A 7,835-nucleotide genomic window follows, 5' to 3' on the forward strand; every position below is an offset into this window, starting at 1 on the left:
GGTTATCACAGAAAGAGTCAGAAACTGTACATGAACAATAACGGTACAACAAAAGCAAAACATAGAGAATTAACAGACACATTCCATCACAACCCTCTCGAAAATCATGATTCTTTCCTAAGAAGGATAGACGAAAGAATCATGAATAACAAGATTACAAATCATAATCAATCCAATCCGATATAGGACTGGGATATGTCTCGTAAGGGGAGGAATTATTCGTTAATCCAATTTTTTGCTTATTCCTTTGAAAAGAAGAGTTATGCACATCATTCCTTTCCCTATTAATCATAGTTTTGAAGAACTTGATTGTTGATTTGCGCAAATCCTGCACCATTCTAGAAAAGGATTTCACCGGAGATTTCTTCTTCTTCTTCTGCACACAGCGTTTACCAGAGCAGGATTGCTTTTGATCATTTGTGCTAAGATGATCCTGGTTTTTACACAAGGAAACCGAGAGTTTCGGTAGCATCTTGTGTTTTTCTGTATTACCCTTGTTGTCAAGATGAATAGAGAGTGATACATAATCGGGTGACATTCACTGACACGGCTTACGAGACACAGTCAGAGTTATCCGATATGTCGTATAAGAATCACGATTGTGATTTTTAGCAAACAGATTAAGAGAACAATCACAGATTTCATCATCAGGATAATAGTCAAGAGTATTCATCCATGCTTTAGTTATATTATTCACCTTAGTATCTGGACCATTGGAAGTATGAACACTTTTACAGCACACGAGACCAATTTCGCTAGTACAGTTTTTCTGAACTCTCTTATCCCCCTTTTCGATTGATTGAACCCCTTTTTGATACTTTCTTTTACTTTGTCTAAGAATTTTCTTTAGCTATTGTATAAACCGAGACAATGTAGAAATAAAGCAATTCTCATTTTTCTTATCAATCAATTTAGGACGGTGAGGTTTTCCATCAGGAGTAGTAACATGATTGCTAGACATGTGATGTTTATCTCTTGATTTATGTTCGCGATCGAAAATTTTAAGCTTCCCAACAAGCGTATTTCGCGAAAGAGTATTAAGGTTATTTCCCTCAACGATGGCATGTTTTTTAGATTCGTATTTAGATGGTAGTGATCTGAGAATCTTCATCACAATTTCCCTTTCAGGAATAGTCCTACCCAATGCATAGGATGCATTAACAATTTCAGACATTTTGTGATAAAATTCATCAAATGAATCTTCTTCTGCCATATGAAGGTTTTCCCATTCGGGGTTAAGGTTTTGAAGCCTAGCTTCCTTTTCGCTGGTGCTACCTTCAAATAAAGTTTCTAAAGTATCCAAAGCATCTTTAGACGTGGAGTATGAAGCCACACGGTGTCGAAGATCTGGGATGATGGCATGCATGATGGAATTCAAACCATCGGAGTTTTGTTTTGCAGCAAGTGACTCAGCAGCAGTATATGTACCGATGTTTTTAGGTATGGTAGCATTTTCAACTATAACAATGGGACCCTCATAGCCATTAACAACATAAACCCATTATTGGAAATCGCGCGATTGAATAAAAGTGCGCATAGAAATTTTCAACCATAGGTAGTTTGATCCATCGAGTACTGGTGGTACGTTTACTGAGATAGCACAATTGTCCATAGAGTCAGATCGCTACAAACACAGACTTGTAAGATCTTGAACGTGTTTGCCTGCTCTAATACCACTTGAAAAAGTGGGGGTCTAACAACACCACCCAATATTTCGCTTAGTAATCTGTATGGACAAACTCGAATATAATTTAAAGAGATCAACAAGACTCAATAAATTAAAAGTATATCAACGAGTTTATATCTCTCTCTCTTGATTTGATTTCCTCAAACAGAAACTACGAGTAATAATCAAATACGAGGAATAACTTAGATGGTACCAAAGACCAATATCCAAGGATCAATCAATGACAATCTACAACCAAAGGTTGGATTATTCTAATTGATGATCTAAGGCCTAACCTGTATTATTTCAATTATAAAGATAAAACAATATAATGCGGAAACTGAAATAACACAGACACCAGAAATTTTGTTAACGAGGAAACCGCAAATGCAGAAAAACCCCGGGACCTAGTCCAGATTGAACATACACTGTATTAAGCCGCTACAGACACTAGCCTACTCCAAGATAACTTCAGACTGGACTGTAGCTGAACCCCAATCAGTCTCCCACTGATCCAAGGTACAGTTGTACTCCCTATGCCTCTGATCCCATCAGGATACCACGCACTTGATTCCCTTATATAATCTCACCCACAACTAAGAGTTGCTACGACCCAAAATCGCAGGCTTTAACAATAAACAAATCTGTCTCACACAGACAAGTCTATCAAAGGATCAATCTGTCTCCCACAGACAAACCCCAAAGTTTTTGTTTCGTCTTTTGATAATAATCAAGGTGAACAGGAACCAATTGATAATCCGGTCTTTTATTCCCGAAGAACAACCTAGATAAATCAATCACCTCACAACAATCTTAATCGTATGGTAGCGAAACAAGATGTTGCGGAGTCACAAACAGTGAGACGAAGATGTTTGTGACTACTTTTTATATCTTGCCTATCTGAGATATTAATCTCAAGCCAATCAATCTGATTGTACTCATATGATAGAATATGCAAGATCAGATCACACAACTACGATAAAAGTAGTATCGGTCTGGCTTCACAATCCCAATGAAGTCTTTAAGTCGTTAACCTGGTTTAAGAAGAAGAAAACCAAAGGTTAAAGGAGAAACGACTCTAGCACGCAAACTAGTATCACACGTGAGGTGTGGGGATTAGTTTTGCAGAGTTGCTGTATGTCCCTTTATATAGTCTTTCAAATCAGGGTTTCGCCTTGGTCACAAAGCAAACAATATCCACCGTTAGATGAAAACCTGATTTAGATTCAAGCTAATATTTCTCAACCGTTATATCGAAAACTTAGCTTGTTATACACAAATGAAATGTACGCTTCTAGGTTTGTTAACCGTACCCAAACGTGTACACTGTTGGTTCAACAATAGTTAACCAAAAGGTTAGCCATATGAACATTTCATACCAACCATATTCTTCTTCACCATAAATAGTTCAAGTGACTCAAATGAACTAGTTAGAGAGTTGTTCAATTGCAATGAAATCTTATGTACTACACAAGACACAATTGAAGCAAAGATGATTTGATTCACTTGAATCATTTCATGAAATTTATATCCACGGTTTGCAATTTGCATTCCTTAGTCTTTATAAGTTTAAGTTCAGAAATCATCTTCATATATATAACCTTCTTAAGTTCGCACACTAGGTTCGCGGACATAAGCAACCGGTCAGAGTTCACAAAGTCCAGCAGAAAATCTCGGCAAAGACTTTCCGCCGGTTCGCAGACTGGGTTCACGGACTGGTACTCACGTTACAAGTTTGTCAACTCCAGCAGAATTTCTCGGGATGAGAAGTTCGGCAGTTCGTGGACTGAGTTCGCAGACTTGGCAACAAGCTATTCTTCCGGTTTCTCTTGATCAACAAAGTTCGCAAACTTTGGTTCAAGGAATAGGACTTATGCACATATGTGTTTCCACAACAATACTTATGTCCATCATTAGTTATGTAATCTAAACTCTCATTCAAACCATTGAAACATTCTTAGAGGATGTTATATAGTTGTTACACCATTTCTCGTCAAAGAAATTTTCAAAGTGATTGAAACATATCATGACTTTCGTTACTAGGTAAAGATAAACATGGTCGAAGTGAAACACTTACCAACACATATTTCGAGATATATATAGGCGAGGTATACTCGGTCGCAATACCAAATGTGTATAATCTAAGTCTATATGTAGCATACGACTTTTTGTCTCAAGAAGTAGGAGATAGAGTAGATACACTTTTGAGTGACAGATAAGTTCAAGTCTTCACATACCTTTTTGTCGAGAAGTTCCACCAGTTCCTTGAGTATTTCTTCTTCTTGTCTGATGAATCGCCATGAAGTCCTTGATCTCAACTACACTTTCTATATTAGTCCGAGACTTAGCTATAGTAGACTAGAAATCAAGACTTATAGTTTTGATCACTAACATTGATAAACATGCTTGAGATAGCAACGCATGCGAGTTCGAACGAGAAATGCTCTAACAATTGTTATACAGTGTCATAATATCATTATACAGCATCAAAGTTCAATTGTATCACAACTTCGACAACAATACTATGGTGATATGTATCACTCCCCCTTAGTCAATACTCCATCTCACATGGAAACCACTCCCCCTTACATAATGATCCAAAAACCATATGTATTTGTAGTGTGTGTTAGAGCACTACTCGGTCGAACTCGCATGAGTTGTTATCTCAAGCATGTTTGTCAATGTTAGTGATCAAAAATATAAGTCTTGATTTCTAGTCTACTATATCTATGTCTCTAACTAGGATAGAAAGTGTAGTTGATCTCAAGAACTCCATGGCGATCATCATACAACACGAAGAACTATTCAAGGAACTGGTGGAACTTCATCGACTAAAAGGTATGTGGAGACTTGAACTTATCTATCACTCAAAAGTCTATCTACTTTATCTCCTATCTTGAGACAAAAATCGTTTTACTATATAGACTTTGATCATAAACATTTGCTATTTCAAGCCGAGTTTATCTCGCCAATCTATTTTTCGAAATATATTTTGGTAAGCTTTCGCTTTATCCAAGTTCATCTTTACCTAGTGACGAAAGTCATATCATGTTTCAATTACTTGAAGATGGCTTTGAGGAAAAATAGTTTGTGAACAACAACTATATAACATCCTCTAAGAATGTTTTAATGATTCAAATGAGAGTTTTGATTATATAACCATTGTTGGATATAAGCATTGTGTGGTAACACATATATGTATAAGTCCTTATAACTTGAATCAAAGTATGCATACTTTGCTGATCAGGAAAACCGGAACCCAGTCCGCGAACTGTCGGAGGTCCTCTTCCCGAGAAAATCTGCTGGAGTTTGTAAACCTTTTACAAATGTATTATGGGTACTTAAGTCCGCGTACCTAGTCCGCGTACTTAGGTTGGTTATTTCTAAAAACGATTATTCGTGAACTTATACTTATATAAACTAAGGAACGCAAGTTTGCAAACAGTGGCTATAAAGGTCATAAATCGATTCGAGTGAATCAGATCGTTTTTGCTTCGATCATATCTTGTATACTTCTATAAGATCTAAGAAATTGAAAAACTCTCTAACTAGTTCATTTGAGTCATATGAACTGGTTATGGTAAAGAAGAATATGGTTGATATGAAAGTGCTCATATGGCTAACCATTTGGTTAACTACTTTTGAACCAACGAATATATATGTTTGGGTACGGTTACGCAAACCTAAAATCTTTCATTTCATTTGTGTGTAACAAGCTAAGTTTTCGATCTAACGGTTGAAATATATTAGCTTGAATCTAATCAGGTTTTCACCTGACGGTGAATATTGAATGCTTTGTTACTAAGCTAACATTGATTGCAAACCCTGATTTGAAATACTATATAAGGGAGAACTCTAGCAACTGGGAAATATAATCCCCACACCTCCTGTATGATACTAGTTGTATAAGTTAGAGTCGGTTCTCCTTTAACCTTAGGTTTTTTCAAGACCCTATAGGTTAACGACTTGAAGACTTCATTAAGATTGTGAAGCCAGGCCAATACTACTTTCTTGTAGTTGTGTGATCTAATCTTGTTGATTCTATCGTGTTGAGTACAATCGTAATGATTGGCTAGAGATTGATATCTCCGATAGGCAAGATATAAAAGTAATCACAAACATCTTCGTCTCATCGTTTGTGATTCCACAATGTCTTCTTTCGCCGTGTCGATTAAGATTATTGCGAGGTGATTGATAATACTGAGCTTTTCTTTGGGAATATAAGTATGGTTTATCAATTGGTTTCTGTTCACCTTGATTTATCAAAAGACGGAACAAAACTCGTACGTATTTCTGTGGGAGACATATTTATCTATTATCGTAGACTTTTCTGTGTGATACAGATTTGTTTATTAAAGTCTTCGACTTTGGGTCGTAGCAACTCTTAGTTGTGGGTGGGATCAGCTAAGGGAATCAAGTGCGTAGTATCCTACTGGGATCAGAGACGTAAGGAGCGCAATTGTACCTTGGATCAGTATGAGATTGATTGGGGTTCAACTACAGTCCAGACCGAAGTTAGTTTGTAGTAGGCTAGTGTCTGTAGCGGCTTAATACAATGTGTGTTCAATCTGGACTAGGTCCCGGGGTTTTTCTGCATTTGCGGTTTCCTCGTTAACAAAACTTCTGGTGTCTATGTTATTTCTTTTCCGCACTATATTTTGTTATATATTTGAAATATCACAGGTTGTGGGTTTAAATCAATCAATTAGAATATCCAACCTTTGGTTGTTGATTTACATTGGTTGATACTTGAACATTGGTGTTTGGTACCGTTCAAGTGATTTCTCTTGTATTCAATTAGACTCGCAGTTTTCTATTTGCTTGAGTAAGAATTGAATCAATAAAGAGAGATATAACTCTTTGATATACTTTATTAAGATCGAGTCCAGTTGATTCTCTTGAAAGTATATTGGAGTTAGTCCATACAGATTGCTAAGCGAAATATTGGGTGAGGTTGTTGTACCCCCGCTTTTTCAGTGTGAACTACACATTAATTCTCCCCCTTTTTGTGAATAAAATTGACAAAGGTACGAAAACTAGTGGGATCCTAATAAAATTTCTATAGAGACATTTCGTGACCAAAAGAAAGCACATATAAACTTTTTAGATGTCATCATATAGCCAAAGATAAATGCAGTCATCAAGGAGTTTATAAAGATACAAGATAACCCATATAATATTCCACAGCCGCACTCCCCACAAATATTTGGAAATTAAGCACAAGTTCAATTAAGAACCCTCCCCCATAAAATGTCATTCCCTAAAGAACAACAAGAGCGACCTTACTTTCACAAGAAAAGAAGGATTTCTTTGGACATAACAAATCACATACGAATATGAATTTGAATCAAAAAATACTCAATTAAATTAAGCACAAGAAAACCCATGATTAATTCAATCGGAATACACGACTAAATTACCACAAGAGTGTGATCAATTCAATTGGTCATGCTCGACATAAGAGAACTTACAGAGCCGCACAATATATACATAAAATATGGATCAGGGAAGATCAATATTTCCGAATAGACAAGGATTCATTCTATTTCCCATCACTATTTGCACAATGACATACAATATACATAATCCTCGTAAACAGAAGTTCATCCTATCTTCTATCAATATTTGTATAATGACATAATATGCTCAAAACTTTTGTAATGTCAAAAGCTCATTCATTCTTTTATCAATACATGCATATCGACATATGAAAGACTTAACTTTTGACAAAGTATGGGACAATCATAGTTCACGGACGCAAACACACATATCCCATATCAAGTTTGCAACATATAAAACCATAAAGATAAATACTGCAAAAATCATCTTCCACACAATTTTTTTTTTTAGAATTTAATCAAATAAATCTAAAAACAATAAAAATAAAAACGTTGGACATAGCTATGTGTAATCACAATAATGGCTATTCCAAACTCTAGTTATTATTCCTAAAAACACAAGAATAAAATTCTCATAAGAAGATTTACTAGACATTAAGACCTTTGAAGAATTCTTTATCGTCCCCGAACTCCTTGTCACCGACAGTCATTGGGACATAAGGTTCATGGATATAGGAGTTAAAATCAATAAACCTTCTTGAATGATGTCGAACCAGGGCCTTCTGAATCTCAAGAGTCTTGACAACAACAGCCTTTATCCGTTGAATCTT

This window comes from Papaver somniferum, chromosome 4 (genome assembly GCF_003573695.1).
Source record: "Papaver somniferum cultivar HN1 chromosome 4, ASM357369v1, whole genome shotgun sequence".
NCBI lineage: Eukaryota > Viridiplantae > Streptophyta > Magnoliopsida > Ranunculales > Papaveraceae > Papaver > Papaver somniferum.